Here is a 21911-nt window from a genome sequence, read left to right on the forward strand (position 1 = left end):
ACTCTGATAATTAACTGTAAATAATCATATAGTTTATGACGGCACTGTGTGATCTCCATACCATAAAATAAAACAAACTGTGCAAGTAAAAAGGTAAACAAAGGAATTTTTAAAAAAACCCTCAAGGATTTGCATCAAAACTGAAACTGGCTCTGCACAGCCCGGACAGGCTGGTGCCGGTATCCTCACAAACCCCCTTTCCGGGAGCAGTTTCCAAATCTTCAAAAAGCACGCGAGTGTTTCCAAATCTTCAAAAATCACATGAGGCACTGAACAGATATTAAGCCAGTTAGAGAATACACACACACACACACACACACACACACACACACACACACACACACACACACACACACACACACACACACACACACACACACACACACACAAACTGAGTAAACAACTAGTCCGAAGCACAGGCAGAGAAATATGTCAAATGTGATTTGCTGACAAGAACATCTGCCGAAAGCATCGTAAAGGGAGACAGGTGGATTCGCTCAGCAGGAGGCAGGGGAAAAAACTTTGTGCTACGTTGTTCTCTCAAGCTACATCTGTATGCATCTACCTGGTGGTAGACAGTGCTGTCAAGTTGCAGCAAATTTAAGATGACTCTGAAGGGCTTTCAAGGCGCGAGCCTTCCCGGCTGCTTTGCCGTTGTCCGCCTCTGCAAAGAAAGCCTTTGATTTCCTTGGTGGTCGCCCATCCTAGTGCAAACCAGGGTCAACCCTGCTTAGCTTCCAAGGTCAGGGCATGCATATGCCAAAGGCCATGGGAAGATTTTCAAACCACCAGCTTCTTCTTCCCTTTATCCAGTAGAGGGCAGCAATGTGTGACAATACACAACGGCACCGAGATGGGCATCCCTCAAAAAGAGGGCGGATACCCAAGCAGATAAGACAGGCACCAATCTTGGATCTAACAGTCCCTGTCCTGTTGACCATCAGGATGAACCTTGAGACATGTTGCAACTTTGGCCCTATCGTCTGTTTTTTGTCAAACAAACCAACAAAGAACCTTTATTGGCATAACAATATTATATTTACAAGTCCACAACCAAATAGAGGGAAACTAAAACAAATGTACAGGAAAAGAGGCTGATGTTCAGGATTTGCTCCTAGAGCACTGTTTCATATACAAATCCAAAAATTTGGCGATTGCATCGTTTGCGTCACTACTGGGGCTGTCCAACAGAAAGATAATCTTTTGCAAGTCAGATGCATACTCTTTTTTGAGTAGCAGGGATGACAAGTATTTGACTCTGGGTACAGCGTAAAGTGGACAATAAAGTAAAATATGATCCATAGAGTTTACACAGTTCCCGTTGCATATGCATAGCCTTTGGTGGTAAGGGGTTTTAGTTTGTTGTCTTCTTATTTAATGAGTTCTGCCTGGTCATGTGCACAATTTACAACAGAAGGCTGCAAACCCTTCTTCACGTAGAAAAGGGTGCTTGTTGCTTTCCAGCTTTCCAACACTGGGAAAGTCTGTGGTCCTGCCCTCCCCCCTCTTCTTATTTATTTAATTTATTTGTTTTACTTAGCTTAAATCCCACCCTTTCCCCTGCAAGGCTCGGGGTGGGTTACAATATAAAAATTTAACAATCAGTTAAAACTTTTAAAATACAAAATTCCCATAAAACCAATTTAAACCAATTAAATACAATATTAGTGTCCACATTAATCAATTAAAATCGATGGCACTAAATGAACCTTTCCACCTTCCCCCCTGGAGGCCGAAAGAGATGGTCCATAATATTCAATCTGGCTGGCTAGATGGAAAGGCCTGGTGGAACAGCCACATCTTGCAGGCCCTGCGGAATTGCCACAACTCCTGCAAGGCACTAACGTTGTTGGTAGCTTGTTCCACCAGGCCAGAGCCAGGGCCGTAAAAGTCCTGGCTCTTGTCGAAGCCAGCAGGATATCTCTCATTCCGGGCATCCCCTCCGACGAATGGAGGGGCCTTGTAGGGCAATATGGGGAGGTCCCTTCCCCAAATTTCTGTTTTCAGGGCAAGAGAGTAGGTGGAAAGATAAGGGGGCAGAGGCTGCACAGCTTTTCCAGAAACACCCAGAGTTAAAGAGAAAGCCAGCGTGGTATAGTGGTTACACTGTTTGACTAGGACCTGGGAGACTCAGATTCAAATAGGGCATGCTAATCAAATTTGCAGATGATCCCAAATTAGGAGGGGTAGCGAATATCCCAGAGGACAGGGTCAGAATTCAAAATGACCTGGACGGATTGGAGAGCTGGGCCAAAACTAACCAAATTTCAGGAGAGATAAATGTGAAAGGTTACACTTAGGCAGAAAAAAAAATGAAATTCACAGATATGGAACGGAGGACACTTGGCTTGGCAGCAGCATACGTTAAAGGGATCTGGGAGTCTTGGTAGCCCACAAACTGAACACAAGTCAGCAGCTTGATTCATGTACTGTAATGTGAACGAACAAACATCATGGAAGAACCCTATCTGATCAACATCACATAAAATAAGAATGCACAACTCCTTTAAAACCATTCATGGGGATGTCTGCACAAAACTGCCCCTGACAGTCGCACTAGGAATAAATTCTTTTGCTTACAAAATGGGCAGCCCAATCCGGAGGAGGAGGAGGAGGAGGAGGAGGAGTTTGGATTTATATCCCCCTTTCTCTCCTGCAGGAGACTCAAAGGGGCTTACAATCTCCTTGCCCTTCCCCCCTCACAACAAACACCCTGTGAGGTAGGTGGGGCTGAGAGAGCTCCGAGAAGCTGTGACTAGCCCAAGGTCACCCAGCTGGCATGTGTGGGAGTGTACAGGCTAATCTGAATTCCCCAGATAAGCCTCCACAGCTCAGGCGGCAGAGCTGGGAATCAAACCCGGTTCCTCCAGATTAGATACACGAGCTCTTAACCTCCTACGCCACTGGACTCACTTTAGGAGCTGGTGTGTGTGTGTGTGGGGGGGGTGTCTGCCAGCACAAGGGTCACATGTGCTGGCAGAGCGGGGACATACACAGGTGGACAGTGTGGCACCCAACCCCAGAAGCAACCGCCATTTCCCCAGTCCCACCACCCCAGTCCCACCAGCACAGCTGGGGGCATTCCAGGGGGTGGAGTCAACCACAGTCAGCATTCACTGCCCTACCAGCCCCCGTGCACCAATGGAACCACCCTCAGATATACACAGTAAAGGTGTGCCTCCATTATTGCTTATTTAGCCAGGTGGTGCTTTCCTTTCAGGGAGGCTTCACCGCCAGAGAAGGCTGGATTGGTCTGTAATAAAAACAGGTCTTTGAGGCAACTCGTCACTTGCTTTGCTGGCTAACTCACTGCGCTTTCTTCAACTGGTTTGTGTTGAACTGTTTTGTGGTTTCAGGGTAATGTAATTTTAAAATGTATACATGCATCTGTATGTACGTATTGCTAGAACAAAAAGGTGGGACACAACTACTTTAAATTAGGAAGTAAGTATTAGAGAAGGGACGGTCCCTTCAAGCACCCAGCTATAAAGAGCTCTGTAATTCTAACACTGCTCTTGGGCAGCAGAGTTCTTATCAGAGTCAGGATCTTCCAAAATCTCAGCATCAGGCCTTAGGCCCCTTCCGCACATGCAGAATAATGCACTTTCAATCCACTTTCAATGCACTTCGCAGCTGGATTGTACTGTGCAGAACAGCAAAATCCACTTGCAAACACTTGTGAAAGTGGATTGAAGGTGCATTATTCTGCATGAGCAGAAGGGGCCTTGGCTTGATCAACCAGTTCCTGGGGCTATGGTGGCCAACTCTGTATTGTGAAATTCCTAGAGATCTGGGAGTAGAGACTCAGGAGGGCAGAGTTTAGGGAGAAGGGGGACTTCAGTGGGGCATAATGGCACAAGAGTCCACCCTCCAAAGCAACCATTTTCTCCAGGAGAACTGATCTCTACTGTCTGGAGATCCCCTGTAATTCTGGGAGATCTCCAGACCTCACCTGTAAGTTGGCAACCCTAGCTGGGGCCCTATAGCTCTAGGAGAGCCAACCACTAGTCCAGAGAAGGCATGTGTGTGTGTGTTAAAGACACATACACTAAAGAATCATCTGTTTTCTCTTTTGTTCAAAAAACCCACCCCCCAACCCTGTACACTCAAACAGGACAGCTAACCAAAAGGCTAATTTTGAAGGCAAACTCTGATCTTCCACAGTCACTGACTATAAATACAAGATCTATCGCAGGGGTTTTTTTTTTTACTCCTTAGCCTGCAGGCAACGCTAACAGCAACAGCAGTAGCTTAATCCCTGACGAAGTTGCAGACATTTACAGAAAAGGCTTAGCATCAGAAGCTATTTACGGAAAGAAGTCACTCCTGCAATAAAGAATCGTTACTGCGAGTGCAACAGACTCAACCACTGGCATATCTGAAGCATCCAAACTCTTAGGCCCCTTCCACACGGGCCAAGAAATGCGGGTTTCCTCAGCCGCGTTTCCCATTTTTTAAAGGTCCCCGCCTTGCAGCTGCGTAGCCACGCGGGGTCACAGGGCAATCTCACAGCATTGCGAGATGTCAGCATGGCTGTAAGGGTCCATGCCAGCCTGCCTGCGTAGCTATGCAGTGAGGGGGGTAAAGAACAAAAAAACCCAACCCATGCCTCCGTGCGAAGGTGCAACAGCAACCCGCATTGCTTCTGTGGGCTTCAGTCGCGGCCTGCATGGAGGCATGCGAATAGGAAAACAGGAGAGCGGGTTACTTTGGCCCGACTGCAACCCGCCCTACCTGTGCTATGCAGAAGGGGCCTTTGTGTTATGGAGACAGGGCTGTAGTTCAGTGGTAGAGCAACTGCTTCGCATGCAGAAGGTCCCAGGTTCAATCCCCAACGTCTCCAGTTCAAAGGGTCAAGTAGGAAGTAATATGAAACCCCTCTGCCTGAGACCCCGGAGAGCTTCTGCCAGTCTGTGTAGACAGCAGCGACCTTAGCAGGCCAGGGGTTTGACTCAGGACTTTGCTTGTTCATTTGTTATGGTGAACACACATACACGTGCGTGCGTAAATATATTTGGAAGAAAGTTAACACAGAGACACTTACCAAATGAAACCAGGGACTAGTACCTGGCTGTGTGGAGTTTAAATCACCCATTCCATTGTACAGGTGCTGTTGGGTGCAACGTAAGAATTACTCAACGCACATAGAAAGAAAAAATCAAGCGTATACTGTACCCGGATTGTGTGAGCATTCGCTGTACCTTGTGAAAAGGGCTCAGATTAAAAAAAGTTTCGTGTGCTCTGTTTCCAAAGTGGTTTGTGTTTTTTTGAGGAGGGGGCCACAGCTCACTGGTGGATCATCTGATTTGCATACTTCATTATGACAGGATAGAAAACAGGAAGATGGAAATCAAGCCATGGTGTGTACGCATAAAGTGCAGCCAAGTCACAGTGGACTCGAGGTGACCCCAGCCACAGTGGACTCAAGGTGACTTCTTAAGGCAAGTGAGAAGCAGAGACAGTTTGTCATCACCTTTCTCTGCACAGTCTTCCCCGGTGGTCTCCCTTCCAAATATCAACCCTCCTTTAGCTACCAAGATCTGATTATATTGGGCTACCCCGTGTTGTTTTCCCTCCCCTATCAAGCCATTACCAACGAACGATCAATTTATTGCATTTTCTCATGGCAACTGAGAACCAAAAAATAAAACAAACTTTTGTTTGCTTTGGTGTTTTTCACTAACTTAACAAGCTGACAAAACAAGACACAAGAAGGATCGCAGACATGAAATAAATAAAGGGGTTAGAAGCAAAATTAGGGGCAGCAACAATAGGACATACAGTGGACTTAATGAAAGAAATTCAACAGCAAAGCTATGAAATGGGAAGCTGGGTAGAAAGAATGATAGTGCAAGTGTGGGAAAGAATCAAATTGTGAATCTGGGTTTTAACAGTATCAACCGTCAAAAACAGATTCTAGAAATATTGTATTATATTAGACTATAAATATTATATTCAAGTATCATAAAAGGGTATGTGCAAAAAAAATGAGCAAACATCACCAAAATTCAAGGATGAAAGAGGTTGTAGTTGAGTGGAATAACTAGAAATTCTATTGTAGACACATGAAGCGTCGAACGATGATTAGACTACAATGTGGAAACAGAAGAAAAGGCATCAGAAGTGTATGAAAGTACAGCAGGGGTATTTTCTGGAAGAAACTGAAAGATATAACAGGATAATCATCAGCATAAAAATAACACTGAAAAAAGAATGTCAAAGGGATGGAAGAATCCCAAGGAAATAGTACAGAAAAGAGGACCAAGATCTGCTCCCTGGGGGCACCAATAGAGAACGAACAGAACAAAGTAAAGTAAAAACATAAAAAGAGCAGCCGTTGAGACAGGAACGGACCCAAGAAATAACAATCCCCCCCAAAAAAACTCAAATTGGCAACAGATTGAATAACAAAATAGAAGACTGGCAGCTTCCAAAGTAGTCTTGAGCAAATTAAGACCTTATTTTTCCTGGGATTTCTTTCAATGCTCTGCAACGATCGAATCTAAAAACATACTTCGGGACAATAAATAAATGCAGTGGGGATCCGGGCCAGTTTACATCCTGGGTGGAAAGTCTGGAATCTGGCCACTGTGATGTTGCAGTTTAGAATGTCACACAAGGATGTCAGAAACCTGTGTTCGAATTCACCAGGAAGCCTTCAGGGTGACCTGGACCCAGCTACCAGGTAGACTTAGGCTCGTTCCGCACATGCAGAATAATGCACTTTCAAACTGCTTTCAGTGCTCTTTAAAGCTGTGGGGAATAGCAAAATCCACTTGCAAACAGTTGTGAAAGTGGTTTGAAAACACATTATTTTGCGTGTACGGAAGGGGCCTTAGATACATCACAAACTATTGATTATTTTAACTACAGTCTCTAAAACCAGGATTCAGCTTGTTATACCGTGATCAAAGCTGATTTCATTGCTTAGGGACACTGCTACTGAGAGTTGTTGAAAGGCAAGAGTGTTTTCAATTTTAAGCCACTCCAGTCAGTTATCTCTGTAGAATGCAAAGCTGCACTGTGGAACAAGCAAGGATTAAGCCAATGTGCCTCCATTTATCCCTAAATAAGTAGGGGCTCATGAAACTCAGGGGTGGGGATGCCATCTCTTCCACATTGAGGGGGACTGCCATCTCCCCCTTGCAAGGGTGGGGGGGAACCCCGGCTGGGCCCAACTTTCTGCTGTGGGGATGGTCATCTGTAGCCCAAGGCATCTGTCACAGGGGTGCAGCCCGAGACCCACTCCCACTATTTGCCACCACCATGGCCTGCCTGGTGGCCAACCTTGGTTCATGGCAGCTACCACAGCCACCGCCATTTTGAAAAAGGGTTGTCTCCGCATACAATGCTCTTTCAAAAACTGGGGGAAATTTAAACCCCTGGAGGGTTTTCCCCTAAATTTCAGATTTTTTCTGCAATCTAGGTGTCCCCTAAATTTGAAAAGGTGAGTGTGCCCCCTATCGATTTAAATAGCCACAGGCAGGGACCCCATTTCAGAATCAGATATTTAGACTAAAACTGCAGTTAGGACTAACGTTGTTAATTCATCAGTTTTAGAATCCGGCTGGATGATACTGACTAGCATTATTGGTTCTGTTGGTTTTTCCGTGCTGTGTGGCCGTGGTCTGGTGGATCTTGTTCCTAATGTTTCGCCTGCATCCGTGGCTGGCATCTTCAGAGGTGTATCACAGAGGGAAGTCTGTGATACACCTCTGAAGATGCCCGCCACAGTTGCAAGCAAAACGTTAGGAACAAGATCCACCAGACCACGGCCACACAAGCCCGGAAAACCCACCAGAACCAATTGAATCCGGCCATGAAAGCCTTCGACAATACAATAAAAGTATTGTTCGAAAATAAGATGAACCCTGCTTAATCAGACCTATGATCCATGTAGTCCAACAGCCTATTTCATGCACTCGCTACACTGAAAGATCCAAAAACAGGGCACAGAAACCTGACGGTTGAGGTGTTGACTCACAGCTATGGTATTCAGAGGTATACTGCCTCTGGGCATGGAGTTTCTTTTTATTCACCATGACCAGTGGTCAGTGATGGGTCTATTCCCCATGAATTTATTCCATACTCTTCTAAAGTAATCCATGCTTGTGGCCATCCCAACATCCACAGGCAGGGAATTATACCATTTAGTTACTGGTTGATTAAAGAAGGATGGATTTCTTTTTGTCTTCCCTAAACATACTGTCCTTCAACTTAATTGGGTGACCAGCCCAAAATTCCAGTACCAGCATCAGAAACCTTTAATGGCATTAAAAAGAGCAAAAGTAGGTCCAATTGGATCTCACTGCCTACAAAAGGCAATATCAAAATATAAAAAATAAATCTTTACGTAATGATAGCTACTCCAAATATAACATTGCTCAAAGGGGCTAATCTTCAATTTGTTACTTCTCTTTTTGGGTCACAGTATTCTATCAGAGTCCTCTTGATCAGTGCTGTAGCCAGAAAGAGTGCTACCGAGGCTCTTATTGTCATATCCCGATTGGCTGGAAGAGTTCAGATAAGTAGTCTGTCTGAGTTTAACTTTCCTTTAATAGTTAAGGGCCCAATTAGGTGAGAACAAATCTCTTTATGTAGTGGGACATTTAAGATGATATGTGCTATTGTATCCGGTATGCCACTGCTGGAAGGGCATCATCGCTCATGAAAAGGAATGTGGCAAAATATGCCTGTTGTTCCTGACAAAAGGAAGGCATTTAGCCTTGCTAATGAAAATGCTCTTTGCTGTAAATGTGTGGCTATTGAAGTCAGGTAGTTTGCTCGCAAGCCCTACTGTATTGGGATGCCTAAACATCCCTGGTGAACATAGAGTTCTGTCTATCCACTGTCTCTAGAATCATAGAATCATAGAGTTGGAAGAGACCAGAAGGGCCATCAAGTCCAACCCCTGCAATGCAGGAACACACAATCAAAGCACTCCTAACCTATGCTGATCCAGTCTTTGTTTAAAAACCTCCAAAGAAGGATAATTCTATAAATAGGGCTGCCAGCTCTGGGTTGGGAAACACCTGAAGATTTGGGGGTTGGAGCCTGGGGAGGGTGGGGTTTGGGGAGGGGAGGGACATCAACAGGGTATAATACCACAGAGTCCACTTTCCAAAGCAGCCATTTTTCTCCAGAAGTCAGGAGACTATACCCTTTCTCATGAAAAGATGTCAGGATGTGGATCAAACAGCCACATCTTCCTGTCCCCCCACCCCCCTTCCCCTGGAGATCCTCTTTTAAGATTAATGAGTCTCACTTATACGCCAGCTTCATCAAAGCCATTACTGTCTATGTGCTATGCTTACTGGCACAAACAATGATTGTTTTGACAAAGCCAGCATATAAGTAAGACCCTTTACCTCAAAAGAGAAACTGTGATCCTTTACAATGTGGTTGTGCGCTGCTGCAACGACCGACGCAGCATGCACAACCACACTGTCATCTTTTCATGAGAAAGGGTACAGCTGTAATTCTAGGAGCTACCACCTGGAAGTTGGCAGCCCTATTTTATAAGTCACTATCATGTTATAGTCCCCTCCCCAGTGAGGAGAGAGAAACAGTGCTCGCCATCTTGAGCCACTTGGAGGAACAGTGAAATAAATATGTAATACTGACAATATGGCAGAGATATATTCCCATTATTTCAAGGCAGATACCCTGTCAGGGGATTAGATCTAGATCCTGCTTTGATGTAATTGCTACAAGATATATGTAACTGGCCTTCTAGGAGTTATCAATGCTGTTCTGGGACATTCTTTCCTTGATCTTTTGCTTTATGGCTTCACACGCTGAGCAGGTAACTAGGTTTACTCCTGACACTTATGGCCTCATGGGAAAAGGGATTGTTTCCTTTGTCCTGTGGGGGCAGGATGCCAGGTGGTTCTATCTCTATCTATTGCCGACCTTGGGGCACCTCAGCTCCTAACTAACTCTTTCTCACAATCCTTGGGAAAATGGGATGGGGGACTAACATCAGGATTAAAAGGGTAGCAAAAGGTCAGGTTCACCAGAACTGGTTTTGACAAGCTGGGTGCTTCGATGCCATCAATAAATGCTGCTGATCTACACTACAGAGTCCGTTTATTGTTTTAAGGTTTGAGACCTAATATATCCTACCAGATATTATGGACAAGCTATCTACTCCCAGATTCCAAAAATGGGGAGGGGGGGGGGGGCAAACCTGAAAGAAAAATACACCGGAGCATATTCTGAAGTTCAGAATGATTTGGGGGCATATGGAGTGGAGATCTGTGTTCAACAGGGCCATTAAGAAGCTAATTAGCCTAATCTAGAAGGTGAAGCCGCCGGTGCCGGTGATTTATAGCCTCCTGTCAGGCTGTTCCCGTGAGGAAGATTGGCTTAGATAAGGCGAAGGAAGGAAGAGAAATGTCCGTATGGGTTCCTTGTCATCAAGGTGGTTTATTTCAGTGGGCTGTGATGAATAGATGACAGAGACCAACCAATCCTGCCCCTTTCCATTTACAAGCCGTAATGAAAGTTCTGGCAGAGCTTGTAAAAGCCAGACTATCGAGATGCCGGCCTCGTCCTCAGCCCTTTCAAAAACCCAGGCCGTCACTTAGGGGGTGGCATCTTTTCAGTCCTTTTTTTATTATTATTATGCGCACGCTGTCGCTTACCTCGAGGTTGATTTATTTCCCCGCCCCCATCCCCTGAGAATCTACCGCTTTCTTGACATACAGACCTCTGCCAATTTATTTATTTTAAATGACTTACATCCTGCTTAACACCCGAAGCGTCCATAGCAGCCTGCCAATAAAACTCAACTAGAGCCCACTGGGCAAAAATATAAAACACAGAAAGGTGTGTGTAAAACCAAAGTATAATGGGTTAGATCCAAAAGTTCTTGACCTGCCCTGGGCTGAATGGGATGGACTCTCTTCAGGAATGGAGAATATCCACTGTCTGTGACCGGGCATGTTAAGACCATCAGGCAAAAGCCAAGCCTACCTCAGGAACAGACTTTATCTACTGAATCACTTGACTGAACAAGTCCCATTTACACAACCTTCATAATTCCCAGTTAAAGAAGGATGATGTTCCTATGACCTAAAGACATGGCAGTTCATGTCTCCCCAGCTGCCAGAATGGTGCAGTTGTTAAGAGCAATGGACTATAATCTGCAGAACCAGGTTTAGGAGCAGTGGTTAAGAGCAGTGGACTCTAATCTGCAGAACCAGGTTTAGGAGCAGTGGTTAAGAGCAGTGGACTCTAATCTGCAGAACCAGGTTTAGGAGCAGTGGTTAAGAGCAGTGGACTCTAATCTGCAGAACCAGGTTTAGGAGCAATGGTTAAGAGCACTGGACTCTAATCTGCAGAACCAGGTTTAGGAGCAATGGTTAAGAGCAGTGGACTCTAATCTGCAGAACTAGGTTTAGGAGCAATGGTTAAGAGCACTGGACACTAATCTGCAGAACCAGGTTTAGGAGCAATGGTTAAGAGCAGTGGACTCTAATCTGCAGAACCAGGTTTAGGAGCAGTGGTTAAGAGCAGTGGACTCTAATCTGCAGAACCAGGTTTAGGAGCAATGGTTAAGAGCACTGGACTCTAATCTGCAGAACCAGGTTTAGGAGCAGTGGTTAAGAGCAGTGGACTCTAATCTGCAGAACCAGGTTTAAGAGCAATGGTTAAGAGCAATGGACTCTAATATGCAGAACCAGGTTTAGGAGCAGTGGTTAAGAGCAGTGGACTCTAAACTGCAGAACCAGATTTAAGAGCAATGGTTAAGAGCAATGGACTCTAATCTGCAGAACCAGGTTTAGGAGCAGTGGTTAAGAGCAGTGGACTCTAAACTGCAGAACCAGGTTTAAGAGCAATGGTTAAGAGCAATGGACTCTAATCTGCAGAACCAGGTTTAATTCCCCTTCCTCCACATGAGTGATGGGCTAGATTCATTTCCACACTCCTACATTCCTGCTGGGTGACCTTGGGCTAGTCACAGTTTTCTCAAAACTCTCTCAGCCCCACCAACCTAACAAGGTGTCTGTTGTGGGGAAGAGGTAGAGAAAGGAGTTTGACACTCCTTACAGGAGAGAAAGGCAGGGTATAAATCCAAACTCTTCTGTATGCTATCCACCAAAAGCTTACATCACATACTTAATCTATCACAATGAAAACATTGCTAATAATTTCATCCTGGAAGGATAACTTTTCTTTGTTCAACACATCTGGAAATAGATTACTTGACTTTTCAGGAGCGTGGCTCTTTCCGGACTGTATTTAGCAGACAGGTTCCTATTGCCCCATGCCAATTCTGCCATTTCCACTGTTCGGAATTCACTTTACGCTATCCTTTATTAACATTTCCACTTTACGAAGGGAGCAAAATGAGAACTTGGGCTACATGGCCCCAGTTTTAATGCCCACCCAGCACCTGCAAAGAAAAGTGCCCTATTTTACATGTTAAACTACAGCTAGAAATGTTAACCAATGACCATACTCTTGCTAGGAGTCCAACCTGCCTCCTGTTCCACACAGCAGTGGCTGCTTGCAATGCATCCTGATAGAGAAGAAAAAGGGAATTGCTCCTCACTAACTCATGCCATGTCTCTTATCGATTCTATTTTTCAGCCAGCAATGACATTTCACAACAATTCAAGCGAAACAACAACCACTATCCATCACAAAGACACAAAAATAGGGTATTAAGAATCTTCAGACATCTATATGAGCTTTGGCTCCTGAAAGATGATAATGTGGTCCAGATTCCAGTCACTTCCCTTTTACACCAGTGTTGCATAATGGTTGGAGTGCTGAACTAAGATCTGGAAGACCTGAGTTTGAACTCCCGTTCAGCAATGAGGCTGATTGAAGCCTGGCCTACTCTAAGGGGTTCTGGCAAGGACAAACTGAGGAACTCAGAACCATGCAAGTTGTTTGGAGGAAAAGCGGGGTCACCAAAATGGGCTAGATACAGTAGAACCTCGGGTTTTGTTGGTAATACGTCCAAAAAGGATCTATGAAAACCAAAACCGGTGAAAACCGAGGCAAACTTTTCCATAGGAATCAATGTAAATCCAATTAATCCATTCTAGGCACTCCAAAAAACTTACCAAAACCACATTTTTTTGGTGAATAAACATAGCATTTAATGCTGAAAACAGTAATAAATAATAACACTAGGACCAGCTTCAGAGCCAGTGGACCAATGTTGCGCCAGAAAGCTGTCCAAAGAGGTCTGTTTCTGATGCCTCTTTCAGATTTGTCTGAAATGTGGCAAGACATTGTCATTAAACAAGTTGCAGACACAGCCTGCAACAGCTTTGTCCGGGTGATTTTTCTCCACAAACCCCCTGCACCTTACTGCAAATCGATAAAAACCGAGACACACTTTTCACTGAAAACCGAAACCGATGAAAACTGAAGGCAATGAAAACTGAGGTTCCACTGTATAAAGATTGGTGAGTTCAAGGCTTCAATGACCACAAAGGTCCACTTTAGCTTTTCCTTCCACTGATTCTTTGAGGAAAGCCAGGCTACAGATTTCCACGCCTTGGGCTGTCACCTTCCTCCATCTGCCTCTCTGAATTACATCCCATCTTGATCCACATTAGAGATAATTAAGCGCAGCTCCCAATTTAAATAGATCAGGCTGCCTATGATTTGTGATGACCACTGGCGACGGTCTCCCATTAAAACACACAGAAGGGCCAAGTTGATTTTAAACCATGAGGATGTGCACGGTTTGGTTTTACTGTGCAGCATGTCTCAGCATGCTTTGAGACCCTTTGAAATACGGAGCCATAAACACTCAAAGCAGAAAGAAAGAACGCATAACTCTCTGAGAACAGATGCTCTCAAAATCTTTTTTTCAAAAATGTACCCCTGATACTACAAAATAGCTACCCCGCCCCCCCAAAAAACTGGCACAAACTTCAATCCTGAACTGCACGTTACATGGAAGATTTGTGGGAGGAAGATATATAAACTGGGCCACAGGAGTACCCCTTCCCCTACATCATATCTTACCCTAAGCAGTTATATCTTTCTAAGCCGATTGAAGTTAATGGGCTTAGAAGGGTATAATTCTACTTAGGATGTGGCTGTTATTTTCTCAACAGAAATCCCCGATACATGCATACAGATGCTGCCATTAGCTCCACTGGAGAGGGTTTTTAATTGACTGCGACAACCAGCGGCTCGGGGTTGATTGGCACATAAGTTCTGTTCACCCCATTTCAAAAAGAGTGTTGAAGAGTTGGGAAAACAGCCGAAAATGGCAATGTGTGGAGAGAGATGAATACACAAGTCTCTGCTACAGGGATCCCAAATCTTTTTGGGGGTACTGATGGAATTGTGAGAGGGAGTGGCAAGAGCCACCCCAGAATGGCTGCCACAGGAGTTGGAACCAAAATCCAAAATGGCTGCCGCAGGAAACAGAACTTCCCTCCCCATTTTGCCACCTTGGAAAGCCTTTCATTTGGATGTGGGAAGCCAAGAACAAGAAGTCTTTCCAATGGCTCTGCCCACTTTCTGGAACGCTTGGCAGGCACCAAGTGAAGTACTGGTGGGCACCATGGGGCCTGCAGGCCCCACATAGAACCCTGCTCCACCACCGACCAACCTGTGAAGTCCCTCCAGGTTAGTGGTCTCAAGTTTCAAACCTACTTTCACTGACTTGCTCGAGAGCTAACCTGCCACCATGGTTTATAGCAAGACTGCAATGTTTAATCAGTAGGAGGAGTAAAACATTCTTTTTTCTCTTGCTTCCTTCACAAAAGCAACCACCATTAAGGAGGAAACAGATTTTTGGGGGGTTAATTACTTTGAACAACCTTGCAAAAACGGTGAGGTGTCCTCTTAGACGAGGCATTTTTCCCTCTCTTGTTCATATTCTTCCTCCTCTTGCACCCCTGATCCGAAAGTCGAAGGAATAGGGTTTTTTCTTCCTTTGGAAAATTTTAATTTTGTTCATGCAGAGGCACATGCACGCAGATTTAATTCACCGCATTAATTGGCTGATATTTATCAACTAAAGTTGCCTTGAATAGGGCGACATCCCTAATTTGGAAGCAGCCCTCCCGCTGAGCTCTCCTTCTGCACTAAGACATGATGGGAGACAAACCTCTCGAGCTAAATCCTTCTACTGAAAAAAAAAATTCCTGAGTTTTGCCCTGCCTCATTAAACCTGGGAGAGGGTGTTTATAACTCTGTGGAAGAGGAGAGAGATCAATATGACTAGCAGCAAAACAAAAACAAAAACCTAAAAGTTTGGTGGTGATTTGTGTTCAGGAATCGCTCTGCTGCAAAACTTCAGACATCCCTGTTTGTGTGGCTGCAAGGTTTTCAAGGCAGGAGATGTTTGGAGGTGGTTTGCCGTTATCTACCTCTGCACGTGCTAAGAGAGTTCTGAGAGAACTGTGACTGGCCCAGGGTCACCTAGCAGTCTTAATGTGGAAGAGTGGGGAATTAAACACAGTTCTCCGGAATCGAGTCTGCCTCTCTTAACCACTACACTATGCTGGCTCTCCACACATTTCTGGACCCGCTTAAATCTGGCTTCAGATCAAGTTTCAGGACAGAGATTTTGGTGGATTCTGCATGGGCCAAATACGACAGGTGTAGGATGTTATATAAACCATTTGGGGGGGAGGAGGACTTCGCACAGGTCCCGTTCCCAAAACAAATTTAGCCTGTTTTATTCTCCTCAACTCGGGATTTTCAAAAATCACTAAACCAGCAATCCTTTTCCACAATCCCGGGTTGGAAATGCCCCCATGTGAATGCAACAGGAAGGAAATGCTTCATTTCTCACCCTTAAGAACATAAGAACAAGCCAGCTGGATCAGACCAAAGTCCATCTAGTCCAGCTCTCTGCTACTCGCAGTGGCCCACCAGGTGCCTTTGGGAGCTCACATGCAGGATGTGAACGCAATGGTCTTCTGCAGCTGTTGCTCCCGAGCACCTGGTCTGTTAAGGCATTTGCAATCTCAGATCAAAGAGGATCAAGATTGGTAGCCATAAATCGACTTCTCCTCCATAAATCTGTCCAAGCCCCTTTTAAAGCTATCCAGGTTAGTGGCCACCACCACCTCCTGTGGCAGCATATTCCAAACACCAATCACACGTTGCGTGAAGAAGTGTTTCCTTTTATTAGTCCTAATTCTTCCCCCCAGCATTTTCAATGAATGCCCCCTGGTTCTAGTATTGTGAGAAAGAGAGAAAAATTTCTCTCTGTCAACATTTTCTACCCCATGCATAATTTTGTAGACTTCAATCATATCCCCCCTCAGCCGCCTCCTCTCCAAACTAAAGAGTCCCAAACGCTGCAGCCTCTCCTCATAGGGAAGGTGCTCCAGTCCCTCAATCATCCTTGCTGCCCTTCTCTGCACTTTTTCTATCTCCTCAATATCCTTTTTGAGATGCGGCGACCAGAACTGGACACAGTACTCCAAGTGCGGTCGCACCACTGCTTTATATAAGGGCATGACAATATAAGGGCATGACAATATAAGGGCATGACAATGTTTTATTCTCCTCAACTCGGGATTTTCAAAAATCACTAAACCAGCAATCCTTTTCCACAATCCTGGGTTGGAAATGCTCCCATGTGAATGCAACAGGAAGGAAATGCTTCATTTCTCACCCTTCCACCTGTCCGCTTTAGGTGCCATCCACTGTCAGGAAGAATTTGCCCACCTGCCACTCTGTGCACCTTGTGGGCAGATTCTCTGAGTACCCAACAGGGTACAAAATCCCCCAAGCACATTTTTCTTTCCGTGGCAGCGAGTATGACTGATCGACAGCAACACATTCATTATTGCCCGGCCGTTGCAGGGAGGTCCCTTTTCTGTGTGTGTGTATGCGTGTGTATGCGTGTTGCATATGCACAGGTATGCAAGTGCAGTCAATCTTCTCTCTCTCTCTCTCTCTCTCTCTCTCTCTCTCTCTCTCTCTCGCTCTCGCTCTCTATCTCTCTATCTCTCTATTTATTTATTTAACTTGCTATACCGCCCTATCCCCGGAGGGCTTGGGCGGTGAACAACACAAAATCATACAGAAAACATAAAAATCTTAAAACAAGTACATTCTAAAATAGGGGCCCACGAGGCCCATATACCACCCTCTTCCAATATTGTGGGATGATCGGCATGGCTGCAAGGGTTCATTTCCGTATGCCTGGGCAGCTACACATATGTTGCAGGAAATAAAAAAGAGAAGTGTCATCGTGCAAAGGCATGAAAGCAACCCGGATTGTTTCCATGGGCTCTAATTGATGCCTGAACGAGCGAAGGGCACACATGTGAATAGGAAAAAGGAAAATGGACTCCTTTATAATGACTGCAACTCGTTATACATATGCTGTGCGGAATGCACCTTTGTCAGCAGATGACCTTTGTGGGGCAACAGAAAGAAGGCGTGCATCTCTGTCAGTGTTTGTGGACAATGCTGCCTCAGTGTTTGTGGACAACACTGATTGTTTGGATCAACTGTGTTTTATTTTGGAACATCTGGCAAGGAGGGTATGGGAGTACTGTATTTCAGTAGCTTCAGTGATTGCTGAAAGATAGGTTTTAGTTAGGCTCTTTCCCCAACTCTTCTATGAGACCCTACTGCTCCACCCCACTTGCGGTCGAACTGTGAAGTGCCAACAGGTTCCATTTTGTTTGCTATGCTATCACACACTGACATGAGACTAATGTGAAGGGGTTGTCTGGAGACCAGGACCACATAGTCTTTAATCTGCTGAGGATGCTGAACTCAATCTTGCCTTTCCCTCTTACACCGAGAAGGGGGTGGAATCTGGGAAATGATGTCTTGCTGCTGGAGACAAGTCACCCAACTTTAATCCAGACAATGTGGAGGCACTGTGGCTCAGGGTTAAAGTGGATTAAACAGTGTACAACCAGTTCCAGACAGACTTGCACAAATTCGCAGGCCAGGAGGTAACCAGAAATTCTCCTTTACTACATTGGTTTGATAGCAGTGTGGAACTGACTTGGCGACAGTTAACCATGAAATGCAGTTATTACAGCCATATGCCAACTGATCTGTTATACGAACCCTCATATGAATTGAGTTATACGAACCCTCATTTTCACAGGTTTATTTGGTTCATGCATAGAACCATAAAAACACAGAGTGGGAAAAGACTACAAGGGCTACTGGGTTCAACTCCCTGTCATGCAGGAACACACAATCAAAGCACTCCCAACAGGTAGCCGTCCAGGCTTTGTTTAAAAACCTCCAAAGAAGGAGACTCCAGAATACTCTGAGGCAGTATATTCCACCGTTGAACAGTTCTTACTGTCACAAAGTTCTTCCTAATGATTAGGTGGAATCTCTTTTCCTGCATCTTGAATCCATTCCTCCTTGTCCTAGTCTCTGGAGCAGGAGAAAACAAGTTCCCTCTTCGACATGACATCCCTTCAAATATTTCAACATGGCTACCATGTCACCCTTAACCTTCTCTTCGGCAGACTAAGTGTACCCAGCTCCCTAAGTCTCTCCTCATAGGGATTCCAGACTTTTACCATTTTGGATACCATCCTTTGGACCTGTTCCAGATTGTCAATATCCTTCTTGAATTGTGGTGCCCAGGACTGGACTCAGTAAAGTGGTACTATGAGAGTTATGCAGTACACTGTTGAAGTGGTACCATGAGAGTTAAGCATAACTTCTCTCCCAGACATTTGTTTTCTGGCTCTGACATTTTGCGGTAGGCTTTACCTTCTATAGCAGCTCTTTTTTGGTTGGTTCCACCTCTTGTGGCAGCCATTTTGTAACTGGATCCATCACCCTGTGTCAGAATTCCAAAGGTACCCACAGGCACCAAAAGGTTAGGGTCATTTTACCTAGTGAGTAGGGCTTCTTGATGAAGTCAGATAGAATGCAGTTTCTTATGTGGTGGAGAAGACAGACACCAGGATCATGCAACGCTCACATATGCCTTCTTCTGTCAGACTCTGCCTTGATCCAACTTCCAATTCCTGACCATATTTCTGAGACAAGATTTTGGCAGCTGTACCCAAGAAACGTTCTTATCAGTTGCTGTGGATCTTGGCGGTGGTTCTACTTGATGTGGCTAGTCAAGAGCAAAATATTATGGCAAAATATTGAGATGAGCACAAATGTCATTAAGATTTTTGTCTCCATTGACTAAGAGTAAGACTTTCAGTCAGAGAAGGATTGCACAACAACCGGGAAAATACCTCTGGTCCCAATACTGACAAAGAACTTTAAATATCCCATAACATGAAATATCAAGGCTCAAATGGGAAATGAAGAACAAAAAATGAAAACTGAGGAGAGTGGTAACACTGACAAGAACCAGAGGAGAATCACATATGGAATAGTGCTTCCATGAGTACTACCATCCTTAGGTGAAGGCCAAGGGAACATAGAAAGTAGTCTCACAGATAGGAATTCTCCACTGGCACTATCCTTGATGCAGTTTCATTGAGTGCATTATGAACATTCAAGCACTTCATCCAAAACTCTAGGCCCCACAGAGATGCCCATCTATATTCTACGCCCATGCCTTTGTTACTGCTCAGCTCTAGAGCAAGCTTGAGATTAATTGCACCCTGAAGGACTATTATCCTTGAGCTGTGCTATTTCATTTGCCATATGCCTTGAGCTCAGTGGGGATTTCATTTAATTAAGCTCCAATGGAATTGACATTTCTAAAGTCATGAACCTTCTGGAACCACTACGGAGGTAACCAGGAGCATTGTTGGATGCCTGTCTCAGCTCAACAGCAGAGTTAACTTATGCACCTCCAGGGACTCAGGGAGACTCTATTTGGTCCACAGTTCATCTCACTTTGGGAGATTTCCTTACTGACTCCCAACTGTCTTGAATGGGGGACTCTTTGTATGATCTAAACTGTACCCCATCCTTTAATTTTTTTAAAAAAATTATCAACTAAATAAGTACAGAAAAAAGAGAAAAAGTTAAAAGTTGAAAACAAGAAACCCACCAGTCATATCAATCTTCACAATTGAAAAAAGTAACTATAATGAATCTTATACAATCAGAAACAAACAAAATCTATATCAAAACTTATCTAATGGATCTGCATTTGTAATCTTTAATTAAAAAAACAAAACTACCACTGACTGGTATACTGGATATAAATAACTTTAATAATTTAAGCAGCCTAACTAATTTTAACTGTGATTTTAGTGTGTGTGTGTGTGTGTGTGTCTGTATTTTTAAAAATTAATAAACAAGTAGAAATAGTTATATATCACAAACTACTATATAACACATAATATATAACAAATTATTACAATGGGTCAAGAAGTCTTTATTCCAATCTGGTCATTAAAAGGTTACATATACTTGACAACTATCAGCTAATGTATGTATGTAAAGTGATATTAAATATTACTGAGAGAATGAATGATAACATCCTAAATTAACAAGTAGGTGCATTAGTAAACCTTTCCATCATATAATATGTGGAATACAGTTCCCATTTCTCTTTAAATTCATGTTCTGATCCTCTATTTACTAGACTGGTAAGTTTGGCTATGTTTTATACTTATTATCAACAGCCAGAGTTTCAAATGTAGCCAAATGGAAAATGGAGAGATTTCCTAATCAAGGAAACTGAGAAGATAGAATAAACTGTGCCCCATCGTGATCCACTGCATTTATGTAGCGTATAGGGATACATTTAAGTTTGTATCAAACATGCTCAATGTTAGAATTTACAGCCTTCAACTGCAACAAGCAGCCATAAGCCATTCATTAACTATGTTTGGTTTGGCAACAGAAAACTCAAAAGTCAGTCAAATAGGTTTGCACTGGGGGTTTTCAGATCTGTGCATGTGCAAAAATGCTGCCAAATGCTGGTTCAGCTGCCGTTAATGTTAAGAACAACATAGACAAAAACTGGAGGATGAGATTTTTTTAAACACAGTGTTTGTTTAGTAAAAGTAAGGTTCCCCTTCAGTCGTGTTTGATCCTGGGGTACCACAGCAAGCAGTGATTTCATAGGCAAGCCGTTTTTGTGGGGTAGCTTGCCATTGCTTTCCCCGGCTATTCTTTACCCCTTGGCTATGTGCTAGGTACTCATTTACTGACCAAGGAATGGATGGATGGCTGAGTTGACCATGAGCCAGCTGCCACGATATCTGACCCATAGGGGGTTTGAACTCCTGACTTTGTGAGTGGCAGTGAAAGCACTTAACCACTATGCCACGTGACTTCTAGTGTTTGTTTACGATTAGCTTATATGATTTGTGACTGATTTAACTGTCCATTAAAAAACTGCCAGATAAACAAAGCAGTAGCATATTACAAATGGAGGAAGCACAGAGTAAAACTCAATCTGAATCTGGATCTAGATGCCCAAAAAGCTGGTGAAGTATATTGCATTTGCAGGGAAGGAAAAGGGTGAATCAAAGCTGTCAAGCAGGGGAGGAGCTGTGGCTCAATGACAAAAGCATTTGCTCAGCACGCAGAAGGTTCCTGGTTCAATTCCTGGCATCTCCAGTTTAACAGATCGGGTGACAGGTAATATGGAAGACCTCTGCCTGAAACTTTGGAGAGCCTCTGTTAGTCTGAATGGACAGTGCTGGCTTTGATGGACCAATGGTCTGATTCAGTATCAGGTGGTTTTCATAGTTCACATGTTTGAACAGCCACAAACAAATCAATTAACAGTTCACTGAAAAATCAGCTCTCTTTGCAACAGGCAAACAGGAAGCAAGACAAACTGGCACAATTTTCAAGCATCCTTAGCAGACTGAACTCATACAAAGTGCATACAAAGGACATCCAAAAGTTTCAGCTGATCAGGATTATGATGGTCAGATTAAATCCCAGGGTTTACCATGCTGATCAGATTTCAGAAGTGCTGAAACATTTCCATTGGGTGTCATTTTGAGTGCTGGGCCTGAGTGTGTGGTGAAGGTGGTGTGGGGGGGTGTGTG

The 21911-nt window shown here is 44.2% G+C and overlaps 1 protein-coding gene across 4 annotated transcripts in view; it reads right to left on the reverse strand.

The window, feature by feature from the left end:
* The window catches only part of NKAIN1 (sodium/potassium transporting ATPase interacting 1), a 105164-nt gene that overhangs the window by 27094 nt on the left and 56159 nt on the right, over positions 1-21911 (reverse strand). The window lies entirely within an intron of this gene.

Source organism: Sphaerodactylus townsendi, linkage group LG06 (genome assembly GCF_021028975.2).
Source record: "Sphaerodactylus townsendi isolate TG3544 linkage group LG06, MPM_Stown_v2.3, whole genome shotgun sequence".
NCBI classification, from domain to species: domain Eukaryota; kingdom Metazoa; phylum Chordata; class Lepidosauria; order Squamata; family Sphaerodactylidae; genus Sphaerodactylus; species Sphaerodactylus townsendi.